The sequence below is a fragment of the Mytilus trossulus genome, chromosome 5 (genome assembly GCF_036588685.1).
Source record: "Mytilus trossulus isolate FHL-02 chromosome 5, PNRI_Mtr1.1.1.hap1, whole genome shotgun sequence".
Lineage (NCBI taxonomy): Eukaryota > Metazoa > Mollusca > Bivalvia > Mytilida > Mytilidae > Mytilus > Mytilus trossulus.
Genome location: NC_086377.1, coordinates 68,418,369 through 68,438,268, shown reverse-complemented (window position 1 = coordinate 68,438,268; position 19,900 = coordinate 68,418,369). Strand labels below are relative to the sequence as shown.

General features: G+C 32.3%; 1 long non-coding RNA gene across 1 annotated transcript; it reads right to left on the bottom strand.

The window, feature by feature from the left end:
• Positions 1-522: 522 nt before the first annotated feature.
• LOC134719122 (uncharacterized) lies at positions 523-6,867 on the bottom strand. Its single transcript, XR_010107517.1, has 3 exons — positions 6,691-6,867; positions 4,563-4,650; positions 523-972 (listed from the first exon to the last, which is right to left on the bottom strand). It is a non-coding gene; the product is annotated as an uncharacterized LOC134719122 (long non-coding RNA).
• Between the last annotated feature and the right edge of the window lie 13,033 nt (positions 6,868-19,900).

Here is a 19,900-nt window from a genome sequence, read left to right as displayed (position 1 = left end):
ACTATATAAGATATCTTTTTAACTATTTGAGATAACTTATAACTATATAAAATATCTTATAAAGTTAATGAGATATCTTATGAAGTTAAAGAGATATCTAATAAAGTTAACGAGATATCTATAATATCTCAAATGCTTTTCTTTATAAGATATCTTATAAATTATAGAAGATATCTTTTATAATATAGAAGATATCATAGATATCTTATAAATTGTATTAGATATCTATATATATATTTTAAGATATCTTATGTAATTTATAAGATATCTTATAAAGTATATAAGATATCTTATATAAAATATGTTTATATAGTAATCTCTCTTTTGCTTTGAATCCATGATACACTATATATGTATACATTATCTTTGATCATTGGCATTTATTTTAAGGATAGTTGTCTCATTGGCAATCTTACCATATATCATTTTTTTTAATATGACTGAGAGATAAATGTAGTTTTCTGTGTGAATAACCAGTGCATTGAGTTGTACGTTCAGACTAAAAATAAACTTGTTAATATCAAGAATTAGTATATAAGAATTTATTTCGTAATAAGTTTCAAGAAAGAAAAAATAATTTACCGGTATGTTGTTTTTGTATATTTAAGATGCAAAACATTTTCATAATTCATTTAAATGAGCAAAAATTCTTCAATTCATACTCAGAATTTACTGTCTTAAACAAATTCTACTGAAATCTTAAGAAGGCAGTACAAGTTCTTCAAGTCTTTAAACATGTTAAATGCATACACATGTTGCCAAAGCCTGCCTTGTAAGTCTTCATATGAAAAATACCACATTTGGGTCATACAAATGTTAGTCCAGATAACATCCATGTAGTCTTTGAATTATTTGATAATTGTCTCATTTCTGTTTAGGCTTCACTTCTAATCCAACTGACTTTATTCAATGATGACGTGCTGACAACTCCTCTTCAAACATAATAGCTTGTTCTGAACTTCTCTCAACATACTGAAAAGTAAAAATAACATTTATTATTCCAAAAGTATTCTTGACCTATAATGGTTTACATTAATAAATTGTGATTTGGATTGATAGTGATTTCATCTGCAACATTGTGTCAATAAAAATTTTATGCAATGAGAGTCAACAAAGCACAATTTGACCCAACATTATTTGGATGGTTTAATAAGCCATTCATATGACAAAGGAGTTGGTCCGGTAAGAGCCCTTTTTTGCCCAAAAATATAGCAGTTTTACAAAATTGTTAAAATGTAAACTTTTAGTTATTTATTGGATAGTAGAATGGTTATGCTACATAAAAATTGGCTGTTTTTGGCAATACAATGCACATATATTGAGAACTAGCACCATTAAGTCATGCTAAATTACTGAAATCATCAAAATTCAAGCATTTTAGTTAAATTTTAGACAGTTTCCGTGTAAAACGAAAGTGGCCGCATTTGTTTTCATCCAAAATATTAAAATGGAAGTTGTAATTGTTGATAATACATAACATTTATAAAGATTGAGGATGAACACGGATGCGGCCACTTTCATTTTTGACAAAAACCATCTGAAAAGTGACATTTTTCGGATATTTGGTAGTTTTTTCATATTTTAGCTTGAATCGGGTCGTTTTTTTCTGACTAAATGAGTTAAAATCTTTCACAAAAAATAATTGAATCAAATGAAATAGACACTTAAGTGTTTAAAAAGTTGTCAAAATCATTCGTCAGATGAAACTGAAATTTGAGGCCAAAATTGGTCATTACCGTACCTACTCCTTTAGTTTGATTAATTTTGAATTGTTAAATTTTTATAAAAAGATGTGGTTATGATTGCCAATGAGAAAACTCTCAACAATAGACCAACTGACCAGAAATTAACAACTGTAGTATAAGTCAAAGTATGGCCTTCAACAATAAGCAAAGCTCATACCACATGGTCAGCTATAAAAAGCTCCAAAATGTCCATTGTAAAATAATTCAAACAAGAAAACTAATGCCCTAATAAAAGTACAAAATTAAAGATCCTTAGTGAGCCCACTCACATACCCCACATTGTCATTTGAGAAATTAAATAAGTGTAAGGAAAAAAAATTGTATAAGAAAAATATTGAATAATAATTTCCTGTCAATATGCACATCTAGGTAGTATGTCCTTATTATCTACAAAATTTCATGAAATTCTGTTGTGTGGTTTCAGAGGAGTTGAGATGACAAACTGTTGCAGAAGTACCTTAAAGCAAATAAGTTCAAAGGGGTGTAACTCCTAGAAAAAAAAATGAATCGCAATTTCCCGTCGATATGTACAACTACATAGTATGTCCTTATTATCTGAAAAGGTTTCGTGAAATTATGTTGTGTGGTTTGAGAGGAGTTGCGATGACAAACTGTTGCAGTAGTACATTAAAGTAATTAAGTTCAAAGGGGCGTAGCTCCTAGAAAAAAAATTGAATCGCAATTTCCCGTCGATATGCACAACTAAATAGTATGTCCTTATTATCTGAAAAGGTTTCGTGAAATTCTGTTGAGCAGTTTGAGAGGAGTTGCGATGACAAACTGTTGCAGTAGTACATTAAAGTAAATAAGTTCAAAGGGGCGCAACTCCTAGAAAAAAATTGAATCGCAATTTCCCGTCGATATGCGTATGTCCTTATTATCTGAAAAGGTTTTGTGAAATTCTGTTGAGCAGTTGGAGAGGAGTTGCGATGACAAACTGTTGCAGTAGTACATTAAAGTAAACAAGTTCAAAGGGGCGTAACTCCTAGAAAAAAAATTGAAATGCAATTTCCCGTCGATATGCACAACTACATAGTATGTCCTTATTATCTGAAAAGGTTTCGTGAAATTCTGTTGTGTGGTTTGAGAGTAGTTGCGATGACAAGAAACAGGACTGACAGACGGACGGATGGACGGGTCAAAAACATTATACCCTCTGCAACTCGTTGCGTGGGGTACAATAAGGAACATAAACTGTTATCACAGAGATATGTCTCGCCTTTTGTAATTTTGATAATGCAAATGTTGAAATTGAAATAGCAATACTTAAACATGTAAGTTATGCAAATATTGAAAGTCGATGAACAATGACTGAAGGTACATGGCTAAACAATCTCAATGGAAAGAGATGTGCAACTGCTAATACAACTGCATACCAATTACCAGTGTCTCTGACATTATAAGTCGTTCCCTTTAAACAAACCTAAACACAAACATTAACTTGTTAACTATGTAAAAGTTTCACAAGAGTGCACACGCTGAAATGTCTCGCCTTCTTTATTTATCATTGATATTATGTTGAAAGTACACCTTTCAATCATGCCATACAACAAACATAGTAGATCTATTGCATAAAGTATGAGAAAAACAGACCAAAACACAAAAACTTAACTATAACCACTGTACCATGAAAATGAGGTCAAGGTCAGATGACACCTGCCAGTTTGAAATGTACACCTTACAGTCCTTCCATACACGGAATATACTAGCCCTGTTGCTTATAGTATCTAAGGTACCAACATGACCACCAAAATTTAACCTTGTTCACTGATCCATCAAATGAGGTCGAGGTCAAGTGAAAACTGTCTGACTAACATGCATGAGGACCTTGCAAGGTACGCACATACCAAATATAATTATCCTAATACTTATAAGAGAGAATTCAACATTACAAAAAATCTGAACATTTTTTTCAAGTGGTCACTGGACCATTAAAATGAGGTCAAGGACATAGGACATGTGACTGACGGAAACTCTGTAACATGAGGCATCTATATACATGTACAAAGTATGAAACATCCAGGACTTCCACCTTCTAAACTATAAAGCTTTAAAAAAAGTTAGCTAATGCCGCCACCACCAGATCACTATCCCTATGTCGAGCTTTCTGCAACAAAGGTTCCAGGCTCAACAAAAACTAAGTCCATTTATAAATAATGTTTGGAAAAACGAAAAATTTCCTTCTAGATGCTAGTATTTGATTACTAGTATAAACAAGCTTCTGTCCAAGTTTGGTAGACATCCAGGATATTTTAAGAAAGTTATTCAAATTTAAAAAACTTTAACCACAGAGTTATTAGTGTCCATAATGTTAACTGGCAGAAAAGTTATACTTTTTTTTTTACATTTAAGTTGTCAAAATTTCATTAGCTTTGACCACAGAGTGAAGATTTGTGGACAAGGCTGATGACACAACGTAGGAACACTATGTCTACCTTTTGCGTAAAAAGTCACAGGCTTGGACAAAAGTTTATTACATTGCAATCAGAATAGTAGGTATGCGATGTGCTAGATAAATGAAGACAGGTTAAATCCCTGTCCTGTGCATTGGAAGTCATTTTCATATCCTTCAATTTTTAAGATATCCTATCAATTCAAAATATATGTTGTACATTAATGCGATATCTTATTTAATTTGAAAATCCCCGTGTTGTGGGAAATATCTAGTTGATTATATAGGTAACCACTGAAGCATTGTAGTTGTTATGTGTGGCGTCATAACATTTTCATATTGACCATCAATATATGAATTAAAAGAAACATAGCGTCAGTATTATAATTTTTAAGTCGAGACAACAAACAGAATGCAAAACCTACCTTGTATGAGGTACAAATGTCCTGTATAAATAAAACTCTGGAACCCTTGTGGTACTACATCATGTACAATCTTAGTCTGGTTCAATATCTGCAATAAAAACATAATAACTGTTGCTGCTAAAAGTTAAATTTGTTTATACACTTAACTGAGATAAATTATGTAATTTGTCTAACAGAATGATTGTTTTTATTGTGCTAATATTTTTTATGATATATACAGTTTTATTCCCCCCCCCCCCCCCCGCCACCACCAAAAAAAAAAGAAAAGAAATGTTGAACAAAACCAGGGCGAATGGACTCTATGGGCAAACGAACTCAGGGTGAATGGACCTCAGGATACCAGAAATATTGGAACATACCTTCACACATTTCTCCACAATTGATGTAATTGATTCACAAAACTTGGCATATTGATAGTTATTCCTGACATGTTGAACCTTAATAAACTATCTAGAATGTTGAACCTTAATAAAATATCTAGAATCTTTCATTTTGACCATTTATGCAATAAAATCATATCAGTTATATGTTGAAATAAGAGATATATATTACAAATGTTTGACATGTTATAGAAAACTTACTTTTTTTTTTTTATATAAAATCAAAGATGTCCATTAAATATGAGTACAAACTATATCAGCACCCCTCAGTTCAAGATATAAGCAAATTCTTACCAAGACAATAGTATTTCCCTCCAAAAAAAACCATGTGACTTAATGAACCAATAATAAAACCTAAAGGGTTACAACATTAACCTAACTCATTGGTCCATGAAGATAATCACTAGCGCATGACTTGAAACTACTCACTAAGCAACTTAGAATTAAAAATATTAACTCATCAGATATACTATTTTAATAGAATATTATTGTTATTAAAAGAATTAATAATCATTTAACTCAGCTAGTCTGCCTATAACTTATAAGTTTATTCACTGGAAAATTTGCAAGTTTCATGTAATATGGGGCAATCTGATTCTAAAAAAAATCTATCTGTATCTGCAGAAATATTGCATACAAGTGTTATGTAATACCAAAAGATTACATCCCAGCTCATTTGTTCTAACAGGGGTGATCTGTTTGAATTTCTTTATTGTGCAGGCATTCCTTTGTTCTGTAACAATTTGGGGGGGGGGATGTCAAATCCACTATCAAACTTAATTTTATAATTATACAGACATGACAGAGACCGTTTATCAAAATTGACGTAGAAAAAATCCAGTGTATATGGACTATATGCTGGGCCCCCGGATTCCAGCTCATGCAAGACCTTTGGCATATCAAGCCACGACACATACCACTACATGGTACCAGGACGACTGGATATGAACTAACAGTTATTTAACATACTTAAGGAAGCAATATTTTTTTTAGTAAAGTGGGTCGAGTTGGCAGACCCTTATTAGTAGGGGTTTAAAACTTTTTCGTTAAGAAGTGAGTTGTCAGACTGATTTGATTTGATTTGAATTTGATTTTACACTTTTTCAAAAGTGAGGCGAGTCGGTAAACAAGAATGGGGCGATTTTTTTTTGTAAAGTGGCGATATAGTATGGGCTGATGGGCAAGTGGGTCAAGTTGACATTGTTAGATATTGCTATACTCATCTTGTTCAGGGGTTATAAAGGGTATACATCATATAGTAATATATCAAGTATATTTTAATGGTTGTGTGCCGTTCTAAACTAGATTTTATTAATTGTAAATGTTTTTTTCGTCTAATCTGAATGAGCTGGCATGTAAAATAGTTATCCCATTCGGAATTGGTGTGTCAATGTTAGGTCACCCTCTGGCCAGGGGTGATCTTACACTGACACACCACATCCTTGTGGGATAACTTTTAATTAGGTTATTATGATAGTTTTTAGAATAGGTTTTTAGTACATCTATCTTAAAAACACTGCAGCTGCTTATAAACTTGGCTAGTCCAAATAATTATGACGTCTTGAAAGGCTATTTTCTTTTTTTTCTTTGACGCCTTACTTCGACGTCAAAGAAAAAAAATATAATAGCCTTTCAAGACGTCATAATTATTTGGACTAAAACTTGGCAAGTTATAATTGAGCTCACTCAGAAATTGTGTTTCTATTCATTTTGTTTTCCTTTATAGCACTAAGTAGTATTAAACATACAACTGCAAATACTAAAATCAGCCAATACTAGCAAGCTCTCTCTGTATACATTTCTTTTCATGCCTTGTTTATCCAAAGTTCTGTTCGTGTTGTGTCGGCTCTGTTTTTGTCTGCCATATATCCAAAGTGCCATTTGATGAACTAATGGGAAATAACTCTATGTGAGTAGCACTTCCAGAGTGGAGTGGGGGTCAGGATGGGGTACGGCATCATGCACTTTTTATAAGTTTGAACAGTTGCGGATTCAGATGGGCGTAAAGGGCGTACGCCTCCCCCCTTTTTGCTCGGATTTTTTTGTTTGTAAAATAACAGTATCCTGAAATTTTAAGGTTGTGCATCTATAAAAAAATATATGATAATTAAACCTATTTAAACCGGAATCAACTACGTTGATTTAAATCTCTTATATAAAGTTTAGCGTTTGAGATAAATAATTCAAAGCTACTTTGTGTTCCCAGTGCCCAACATTTAGAAGTATCAGTGAAAAATGACAAACTCGCAGTAAACCATATAGTATTATTCGCCTTTTTGACGTTCCTGATGAAGGTAGATCCAGAAAAATCGCTTCGGTCGCATACAACTTAAAACGTTTTCCTTTCTTGTTTATCGATTGCATAGAGATTAATACATGGCCTTTTCCATATCAGTCTGGGTATCATCCCGAGACGGAGTCGAGTCGCTGATATATGGGTCGAGGGATGATACCCGGCCAGGCTGATATGGAAAAGACCATGTCAGAGGCGGATTTAGGGGGGCCGGGGGCCCAGGCCCCCCTTTTTGGGAAAAAATTTGGTTGCTTATAGAGGGAATCACTAAAGCGTGCCTGTCTTAGGTCAGTCAGTGGGACCCCACTTATGAAAATTCCTGGATCCGCCACTGCATGTATTAATCGCTTTATCATATACTTCCGACAATAGTTTTATGTATTAAAGGCAGATAATCAAATGCAACAACTAAAACAGTCAAAAACTTTATAAACAAGTTTAAAAAAAAGAAAGTTATGAACCAAATATACTATTATTGTCCAACAACAGCATCACTAGAGTTTTATGATCATTATTTTTCCAGGTTTGTTGTACCATAAAATGATTTATAATTATCAATGGCATTTGTTAGCAAGTACTTTTAAAATTATCCCCACACTAAAAAAGTTCACTTAAATTTTGACGTCGTCCTAAAAAAATATCTGACGTCACAATGGAAAAGTAAACAACCGATACCGGAAACACCGGAAGTAACTTGCACGAGAAGCACTGGTATAGGTTTTTTCACGAGACGCCCCTGATATGGGTTATCAGACCGGGCTGATATGGGTTATCAGCCTGGGTGGGGAATTATGGCTCGTGTACTTCCGTTCGTTACACATATGCAAAAGCTATCATATTTTAATGCTTAAGTATATGATAAATGATGATAATATATTGCCTTTTATAATGTTTTATTTCAGTTCCAAGAAATGATACGGAAGGAATACTTTTAAAATATATAGCGTCGCAATGAAAGTTGTGCTAGGCGTGTTTCAGCTGGCCGCTAGACAAAAAAGCGTACTTGGTTCAGTGAATATAGACGTAATACTAAACTCCGAAATATAACAATGAACTAAAATCAAAATCATTCAAGACTTAGAAGGACAGAGGCTCCTGGATTGGGACAGGCGAACAAATGCGGCGGGGTTTAACATGTTTCGTGATATCACAACCCTTCCCCTATACCTCTAGCCAATAAAGAATGAAAAACACACAGTAATACGAACAGTAAAACGCTCTTTAATAGGAAATACAAGTCCTATGTCAAAACTAATCAACATGACAATGATAATAAAATAACAAAGGACTACTATATATATAAGGCTAGCAGCTACTATCATACGCCAGCTTCAGAACTCAACTAAACTAATTGAAAGGTTTTATATGTCTTCATTATGCACACTCTCTCCCTGTTGCATTTATTGCTAATTTGTTCGGGAACATTCATGAAATATTTCTCACTGGCAACAAAAAAAATCGATAATTTAAAATAGGTTGTTAACATACAAATTACGAAGAAACGTAAGATTCAACTTCCGAGAACAAAGTTTCCCTTATAGATGGATTTAAATATGTTTTAACTTCACATTGGTCAAACACCTTTTTAATTGTTTCGTTCTTATTTTTCTTGAATTTCAAATTTCAGTTTCAGCGTTCCGTCGATGAATTCTTTACTTAAAATTCAGCGGTTTACATTGTACTAGTTTTTCGAGAGCAACATTGGTGTACGGCCAAAAATGGAAAAAAAATCCATCATGCAGCTGACAGTGTGGCTTCTCTTTGCACGCCCCATTCTGACTGGATGTACATGTGTACTTTTAGTTTGTTCAAAGTCGATTGTCGTACTATAACTTAAAAATACCCAAATAACAAAATGCAAATACGGGACAATAATATCCTTTAATACAAAAAAAATCTATTCCTTTTGTTTACTATTATAAAACAGTGGGTGATTTAGAACCTATAATGGAGCTACGTGTATGATAACCAGTCCTTTTGTCGAAGCACTAACAATTTTATTAAGTTTTTCATCGCTATTAATCAACTTGTCTGGTTCAAAATTTAACACTAAAAGGCATGGACAATTTTTCCTTTGTCCTCTGCTGACACAGAATATTATATCATCAAATTAGGGATCAGAATATTTTAATGTACCATTATAGAAGCCCCTAGTGGTAGTATCAAGTGAAAAAACAGGGACTATCTAAATATTGGTTCCCCAGAAGATTACCATTTATCGCTGATAAAAACTTTTGAACACAATTTTCAACTTTCAAAATGCCGGCACCTACAACTGGATAGATGGGTGTTAAATGTAGTACAGCGGCAACTATTATATAAACATGAATGCAAGTTGGGTGCTTAATGTAGTACAGCGGTAACTATTACATAAATATGATTGCTCGTCAAAATTATGTTTATGGTATACGTTTATATATGATATGAAAGGTTTCAACTTTTACAAAACCAAAGCTATACGTCGGATTTAAAAGTTTTTACTTTATTTGGCCTTTTCAATTTTATTTGACTTTATTTGCCTTTTTAACTTCATTTGGTTCGAGTGTCAATGATAAGTCTTTTGTAGACGAAACGCGCGTCTGGCGCAAAAACCGGCAAAATTTATATTCTGGTATCCATCTATGATGAGTTTTTGTAGATACCTTGTAACAGTATCTTGGTTCCAATTTGCTGATATTGGATCTTAGTACCGTCTTAATTTCAGCGTAAATAAGATTATATTAAAAACCTCCCACACTGTGGACTAGCACAACCTTAATTAGGACACCATGCATTCAGTATCATAAAACCAGCAGGTAAAATGGTCAATATCAGAGCCGTACGTCTGGATTTTAAATAGATTATCTTCTTTTAAGAAATATTAATTTTGTCATCCAATTTTCCACCGCTTACAAATGTCCGTTTTATTTCATACATAAACTTTTAAGTATCAGTATGTTTTTAATTCATATTGTTTCGTTTCGTTCCGCTTTTATTTCGTTTCGCTTTTTACAGGTATCCCTCTTATTGCCCCTTTTCTATTTTGATATTTTAAGCAAACATTTAAAAAATCAAACTTTCAAAAAGTGAAATAATCAAAATTGTGGGTTAGGTTTAGTATTTTAAAAGTTTGATCAAATTTCTAAACTATCAAATTTATAAACGATATTTAGAATTTTGATATTTTAATAATTTGGTTAAAATTTCAAAATTTCAAAACTTTAACCCAATTTGAAATTTTAATATTTTAAAACTTTGATCAAAATTCCAAAAATCTAAAATTTCAAAACTTTTTAAAACTTTGAATTGATAAGTGTTACACGGACCACAAATCCTCGCTATATCTATCTGCAAATGTGCACTCTACAAGTCACTGTTTTATGTGATTAATTTATTGGGTATCATAGCATAATATACAGAATGGCATTAATTCTTAATTGTTTGTGAGAAGAATTTGTAAAATAAATTGTTACAATGTTTGCCAAAATCTACCATAATCCTACAAATAAAAACAATAAAATAAATTAAAGAATAACACACCTTTTCCTGTGGAGAAATGTGTTTACATTAGAACAAAATATTGGGGCCAAAATGGAATCATTAATAGATTATGTGATAAAAAAAAACTTTAGAAAAGAATAGTATGCAGACTAAGGTTCTTAGTGTGAGAAAAGACTTTTAAACAGTATATTTCAAATACTAAATCATAACAAAGAGAGACATATGATATACTACTTTCATCCATCCATTCTCATAACTGTCATTCTGATTCATCAGGAAACCAATATAATCATTAGTCAGTTGACCTGTTATGTACAAAGAGGGGTAACTCGAACATTTTTTTTTAAACGTTTTAACACCACAGAGCATATAACAGAACACATTAATTTATATAATGTATCTAATTGTTATTAGTAAAGGCTTGGGTAAAGTTTTGTTTAATATATTTTACAGATTACTGCTTGCATAGCGACAGACGAATAATTATGTAGATGTTACTTCCATTTTAATTTGAGTATTTTTTCCAAACAAAATGTTAACCTATTCTACAACAGTTACTGAGAACAAATTGACTTATCTGGTAATAGTCTAACAGTCAGATATATATAATACAAACAAAGGAAGAAAAATAAGCTACCGATTATGATGCCAGTGGTTTCACATTTGGTCTGATATTGGCGAACTTCTGATTTTTTTACCAAATCATAAACCCCAGGAACTGTCAAAATGGTTTAGCTGTTTAATTCACCTTAAATTTGACCTTAACCGCACCAGAGACAAATATGCAATAACTAATTCATTATAACTCTTTAATATGAATTTGGATACCCTGTTAAGCCTGCACAGATCATAAGAAGAATTTAAAATTCTTTGGCACCGTCCCTTGATGATCTTTGCTGGCTGGACACAGAATCTATAATCTTAAAAATATGCTTTTAAAATATATTTTCAATAATTAAGGAGCTTGACTCATCTGCATAAAGTACAAGTAGGGACTCCCCTTTAAGCACCGACTCTTGGTGCTTTCTGCAGATAAGTCATATTAAATATCCTTTATTAAATATACTTTGTTATTTGCAGTATACCAGTCAAATGTGGGAGTGCTTAATTGCTTTGTTTTTTATTGGGTTCTTTTTGTATTGTATTTTTTTTATCGATTGACATTTCTCCGCACAAACTACTAATGCCTCATGTTTGTCTTTTTAAAGTGAAGATACACTTACCGGGTGCACTTGAGTCAATTTCAACATAGTATTCATTGAATAATAATACATTGCTACTATTTTGTTGAGTGTATTTTCTGTGGTATATTATTTTATTTTATTATTTTTATAACACTTGTTATATATCTTTTATTGTGTGTGTATTGCATATGTTATTGTTTATAATAATACTGTCTGTATCATATGCCCTCCTGGGGCCCTAATTTGGAAAATAAAAATATTCTATTCTATTCTCTTCTATTCAATTCTATTCTATACACATGTATATATGTCTCTGACCGCATTATTATACTTCAGTTTTTATTATAAAAAAAAAAGGCGAGACATTTCAGCGTGTGCACGTGTGTTCAGCATAATCTATAAAGATCCGGAACATGTGAATTATCTCTAACGAGAAAACCAACAACCTGGTATCAGACAAAACAATTATAAACTACAAAACAACCAATTACTACAGACAACAAACAACAACAACCAACGAACAACAGAATCCTGACTTGGGACAGCACATACAGAATGTGACGGGTTTAACATGTTTGTGAGCCTAACCCGCCATCTTACCTTGGAAATTTGTGTAACAGTACAACATTAACGGCAAAAAGTTTGACGAATTCCGCGTGTCGCATAGCAAATTATATATAGCTCATACTATATTGTGCAGTGGCAAATATTTGGATGTATAATGAGCCATTATGAGGGCGACTTGTGAATAACAAATAAACGATAACTCCAATGGGTGAAGGTTTGCAAGTAAGGTTATCTGGGATGAAGGGCACAGAATAACGATTTCAATGTATACAAGAGGGTTTGTTGGACAAGGGTTGACATTTGTTCTTGTTACAGACCTCTTTGAATTGCCTCAATAAGTTGAAGTAACATTTGATAATTGTTGTGTGTCTGAAGCATTAATCTTGTTTTATTTTTCCCAAGATCGCTGAAACCTACGTAAAAACGTAAAACAAAATCGTAAAGAAAAATAAAAGCCACATTAGCTAAGATTAACTTAATAATTATTTAAGTTATGAATGTGTAAATTTCTCAAACTTCGGAAATAAGGTGAAGTTGAACGTTGCCTTTTTATATAATTATAAATACTATTAACATCGATTTGTTTTACGTTGATTATTTTTCCATAACAATTTATATAAAACTGTTTGTATCTGTAAGTTTTGAACATGCTTTGAGTATTCGGTTGACCGATAAAACATATAAAGATGGCTGTTATTGTCAATCTGGTCGGATTAACCCAGGTTAACGTGATAACAAACAATGTATACATGTAGGTTAGGTTTGTATTCCAGGTCGTTTGGGTGCTTGGTGTTTTTTTTTTTGAATGAGTGATTGAAGAGAGTATACAGCGCACTATGTTTTGTTGCATAAATTGAACCCAACATGAAACATAATCCATTGAACTTGCAACAGCATAAATCGACAAACTATAACGTGTATACATATTGCCTCTATCGAGATGTTGACACTTTATATTTCTGATAAACCTTTTCAAATAGATTGATTGATTTTCAAATAGTTGGTTACTTCACGAATTTTAGTTGTGCTTCAACCTTGACTTGGTAGATATGTATTTTAGTAGTGCTTTGCATGTATTTCAATATGCCTTTGCTCTTATATATCCTGTATGTTGTGTGTTTTTATGCTGTGCTTATGTTATTTTATATTCCGTAAGAAAGCTCTTTAAAAGAGCTTATGTGTGTATTGTTATATGTCAACCGAATCAAAATAAAACTTTCGTATTCATATTCGTATCCGTATAAAACCAAATAGCAAATAGTTCATTCATAATCCAGGACTAGAACAAATTAACAATGCATACAATAGATAGGTCCTTTAGCAGAGGTGTCCAATATTAATGTTGGAAAAGTTAAGGAAATGAGAGTATGTTAGAAATGATCAGACATTAAGCCTTACAACAGGTAAGTACTGACCCCTTAAAAAGTTGTTGCAAGGGTTCCTTAACTACAAAGAGCGTTGCATAGCCAAAGAGACGACCCAACTGCCGGTCAAAGAAAGACAAATGGTGCGATACTTTTTTCCTAAACACGTTTGTTGGGTGGGGGGGGGGGGGGGTAATAACTTTTAGACTGGTCACTTGTTATATGTTCCGTGGCTTCATGATATGTATAGAACCTCTTATCATGGTAAGATTTCCAATCTAAAATTAATGTATGAAATCCTAGACTAGTAGGATTCTACACGTACCATACAGATACCATACACGATACAGATACAATCATAGTACTAATTTATCGTGGCATATGAAGAAAAATCCGTCCGTTCGAAACAATTCTTTAGTTGAGTAGCTTTATGCATACGAACCATGCATCATGCTTTAGATTGCTTACCGATTCCGTAAGACGATATCCTTCATATAATATTTATATGTCAATGTTCATCGAACATTACTACCTTTAACTCATTATTAGCACTTAATGAAAATAGCTCCTTAAAATCAGCCCAGAGAAATATTTAAAGGAAAGATAACTGAATCATAACTGCTCATGTTTTATGCTGAATTAATTGTACCATATATATCTTTGAAGTATGTGTTAGTCCAAAATATATATATAGATTGTGACTTGGATGGAGAGTATTCTCGTTTGCACTCAAATCACATCTTTTTATATCTATACTTATTCTCGGCAACTTCCATGTGCATAAGTATGAGCTTTAGAAACAGCACAAAAAGCCCGGTTAAAAAAGGCAACAGTAGTATACCGATGTTCAAAATTCATAAATCGATAGAAAAAAAACAAATTCGGGTTACAAACTAAAATTGAGGGTAACACATCATATATACAAGAGAACTACGACACAACCGAAACACAGCATTAAAATGTAACATATACAGAAATCAACTAAAGTTAGAGCTACATCGGTAATTAAATGTAAAAATAAAACTGGTAACAAATACAAGTACATAGTAATTATGATAACAACACAAGTAGATTGCAAAAATGCAATTAAAATACAAAAAAATAATCGTGAAATTTTAGATTAAAACACATCAATTATACCAAGAATCGGTATGAAAATTGAAAGTATCAGCATCACACGTACATTAGATTACATTAGATGTATGTTTCATTATAATACTTTATTTTGATTGGCTAACGGCATATCACTTGTTATTCCGTAAGCAATTGCATCACTCAATAAAACTTTTCATTCATGATAGCACGTGGTCCCACAATAAAGTGCACGAGTGAATAAATAAATTTGGTGTTTTTACTGTCTTCTGATTGGTTAAAATTATTAGTTTTATTTTCAATGTTGTCAATTTTGATGGCGACACGCCCACTCTGACGTTGAGTATTCATACGCCAACATGTGGGTACGCTTGTTATTGTTAATATAAATAATATAAAAAGTTCTTTGAGCCTTATTTTTGATAGAAATTTATTTATAATGAATGGCAATGATTTATTTTGATTTTATTGAACCATAAAACTAATTTTTGACTCTTCACATTTTACATAATCCGCTTTGCGGATTATTCAATGTGAAGAGTCAAAAATTAGTTTTATGGTTCAATAAAATCAAAAAAAATAATAGCCTTTCATTAAATAATATACAAAATTTATAAAATTCGTGTTTTCATGATCATAGCTAAAAAAATGTAATTATAAGTATTGAATGCTTCTTTTTGTAACTTTATAGGGTTGTAAAAGCGTTGACCGTGCGTACATTTTTAGAATGAAGCGTTTGACATAATAAATAATGATTGCTTTATTCAAAAAATGGACAAAACCATTATAAATTCTACAAAGCATATGTACCAGTAAAAATACTCAGTAAGTACCACTCCATCTTGAATAGAAAATACATGTATAATCCCAGTGGCGGACTGAATCAAGAAATTTTCACAAGTGGGGGCCCACTGACTGCCTAAGAGGGGCCCCACTCCAGTTACGCTTCATTGATTCCCTATTTAAGCAACTTAATGTTTTCCCAAAAGGGGACTTGGCCCCCCTGCCCCCCTAAATCTGCCTCTGAATCCTTATACATATTATACCCTCAGTCAATAATACTGATACCACATATATATATACAAGTTACAACCAACTGGTTACAACTACAACCAATAGTTATGTGGAAAAAAAACTTTAACATGTTCAGAGTCTAACTACTTAGTTGTCATGAACAGGTTATGCTTTCAAACTGAAAAAATTCAACATTTTTGATTCACATGAAAGTAGTACAATACTCACTGTTAATACTTTAAGTTTGAAAATGAACAGAAAAACGAACTTTCGAATTAAAAGTACCCTGAATTGTGCATTGTTAGTTTTCACAGATATAGGTGTCACATGTTCTTCCAATTGTAAGTCTATCTTAAGCCAATGATGTACAACTAACATTATACGTTCTTGCTTAAGCCAACAACGAACTAGTCCACTTAATTGTGTTACTGTCTAAACAGAAAGTCAATGGAACTTTAACGGTTGAGTCTGTCACAAATAATCATAGTCAATAGTTCTAGATTAGTTTTATTGTTTGATTTTTTTAACATTGTCATTTCGTGGACTTTTATAGCCGATTATGCGGTATGGGATTGGCTCATTGTTGAAGGCCATACAGAGACCTACAGTTGTAATTTTTGTGTCATTTGGTCTCTTGTGGAGAGTGGTCTCATTGGTTGTCATACATCTTCTGTTTTTATACTAGACTAAGTTCTCAGCTATAACAATAATATATTTTGCCACCTTTATAACTAAATATGTCATTGGCCACGTCTTGTCCATATAGCAGACATGGCAAGACCAGTCAATGCTTCCCTTTCAGCATCTGATATCACTTTTTTTTCTGTCAAATTTTCCTGTACACCAGTTCTTGTCTTTTATATGCCTCAGCCATGTAGTGGTATACAACTGCCCCACTTTTTTTACACAGGGTTTCCTGTAGTTTCTACCGAATATCCATAACTGGACTTCTTTGGCAATTTTCCAAGCTAAAAACAAACTAAACAAGAGTGCTCATGCTGAAATGTCTCTCCCATCAGCTTACTTTCTATTTTTGTACCTATAAATTAGACCATTATAAGTTTTCTCGTTTGAATTGTTTTACATTTATCATTTCAGGACCTTTTACAGCGGACTATGCGGTATGGGCTTTGTTCATTGTTGAAGGCCATATGTTGACCAATCGATTTTAATTTCTGTGTCATTTGGTCTCTTGTGGAGAGTTGTCTCATTGGCAATCATATCAAATCTTCTTTTCTATAGCTTACATATTGCTATTTATAGTATTTGGAAACCAAACCAAAACACAAAAATCTATCAGTTTGACCAAGAAACCTTGGCCACCAATAATTTTTGACACATGGAAATGTATTGGAACATCAAATAATACATAATTTTGTATTGAATGTGTTGATACAATAGAGTGTTTGATGGGTTGGGGGAATGATGGTTGAATGCTTGACTTACAACTTTGAATAATGTCTGACTGATGTGTATATGAATACAGATAACCTATGGTTGGTTGACTGGAAAATACAAACAATTAGAAATTTAAACTGTCTTTATTGCAAGTGCATATAATGTATAATACAATAAACAATAGAATGCAATATTAGTATGATGATTTAAATAATTAACATTCATGAATCTATATAACAATGGGTATAAATATATTGATCATTTGATCATGTCACTAATCTGTATATCATGATCTTAGCATTAAAGAAATATGTAAAATAATGGAAAAACTAACTGAATATTGAAATACTGGGAGAGAAAGCTGATAGAATGATAAGATATTGTTTACTCTACTCAATAAAATAGATATTGATATGTACCAAATTAGGCAAATAAGAACTTTCAAGTTTGATGCTAAATTTAGCCTGACTGTATTTTGATTTCTTATACGATAAAATATAGAAATTCTTTTGATAGCTTTAATGTGAGACTAGGTATCATGAATTATGACAATAAAACTGACAGACAATACGGTATGTAAACCAGTACAATGAATAATCAAAAGAGCTAAATACACAAAAACACAGGCCTGCAGCAGTTCCATCTTCTTTAACATTAAACATCCTTTTGAAGGGGGCTCACAGGTATAACTTTTAAATATAAGATTTCGCTTTTTTTTTCTATAAATGAACTTTGTCATTTACTTAATAGAAAATTAAAATAAAAAAATGGGGTTACTATTCATTTAAGCTCACAATCTGCCTTGAACGAAGCTTGCATTTTTGTTCAGTTACTTTTTTCTGTTGAACTATTATAATAGGAGACCAGATGCTCCGCAGGGCGTAGCTTTATACGACCGCAGAGGTTGAACCCTGAACGGTTGGGGCAAGTATGGACACAACATTCAAGCTGGATTCCGCTCTAAATTTGGATTGTGATTAAATAGTTGACACAGCATAGGTTTCTGACACAGAATGAATGTATTCAAATGAACTTAAAATTTTTGTTTTCTCTTAGAGCAATTCACTATGCTGTTGAATATTAATCCTCTCAAAAAAATGTTTGAAGAAATTTTCTTTTTATTTATGAAATTTCAAATGAGAAAAATTGAACCCAATTTTTTAATCACATCCCCCTTTCCCTTATTCCAAAACTAATTTCAATTAAAATATTCTAATGGAGTTTGCAACAATTACTACTCATTTAAATACATCATAAAATATTAAGATGTAAAAAAACTGCTTGTTATCACTGAATGGTAAAGATTATTTAAATTTATCAGTTGGAAGTAAAAAGTGAATATACATTGTATATTGTATATAACAAAGATTTAAGTTGATTCTGGACAAAGAAAGATAACTCCAATTAACAAAAATTCTTGCAGATATTTCTTGCTTACTATACTGGACAAAGAAAGATAACTCTTAATTTAAAAAAAATTTGCTATTTCACAATATTGTGAAATTAGATATTTCTTGCCATTGCACAATACTGTGCAATTGAAAAGACTTGCTATTGCACAATACTTAATATAATAATTTTAGATCCTGATTTGGACCAACTTGAAAACTGGGCCCATAATCAAAAATCTAAGTACATGTTTAGATTCAGCATATAAAAGAGGCCCAAGAATTTAATTTTTGTTAAAATCAAACTTAGTTTAATTTTGGACCCTTTGCACTTTAATTTAGACCAATTTTAAAACTGGACCAAAAATTAAGAATCTACATACACAGTTAGATTTGGCATATCAAAGAACCCCAATTATTCAGTTTTTGATGAAATCAAACAATGTTTAATTTTGGACCTCGATTTGGGCCAACTTGAAAACTGGGCCAATAATCAAAAATCTAAGTACATTTTTAGATTCAGCATATCAAAGAACCCCAAGGTTTCAATTTTTGTTAAAATCAAACTAAGTTTAATTTTGGACCCTTTGGACCTTAATGTAGACCAATTTGAAAACGGGACCAAAAATTAAGAATCTACATACACAGTTAGATTCGGCATATTAAAGAACCCCAATTATTCAATTTTGATGAAATCAAACAAAGTTTAATTTTGGACCCTTTGGGCCCCTTTTTCCTTAACTGTTGGGACCAAAACTCCCAAAATCAATACAAACCTTCCTTTTATAGTCATAAACCTTGTGTTTAAATTTCATAGATTTCTATTTACTTATACTAACGCTATGGTGCGAAAACCAAGAAAAATGCTTATTTGGGTCCCTTTTTGGCCCCTAATTCCTAAACTGTTGAAACCAAAACTCCCAAAATCAATACCAACCTTTCTTTTGTGGTCATAAACCTTGTGTCAAAATTTCATAGATTTCTATTAACTTAAACTAAAGTTATAGTGCGAAAACCAAGAAAATGCTTATTTGGGCCCTTTTTGGCCCCTAATTCCTAAAATGTTGGGACCAAAACTCCCAAAATCAATACCAGCCTTCCTTTTATGGTCATAAACCTTGTGTTAAAATTTCATAGATTTCTATTCACTTTTACTAAAGTTAGAGTGCGAAAACTAA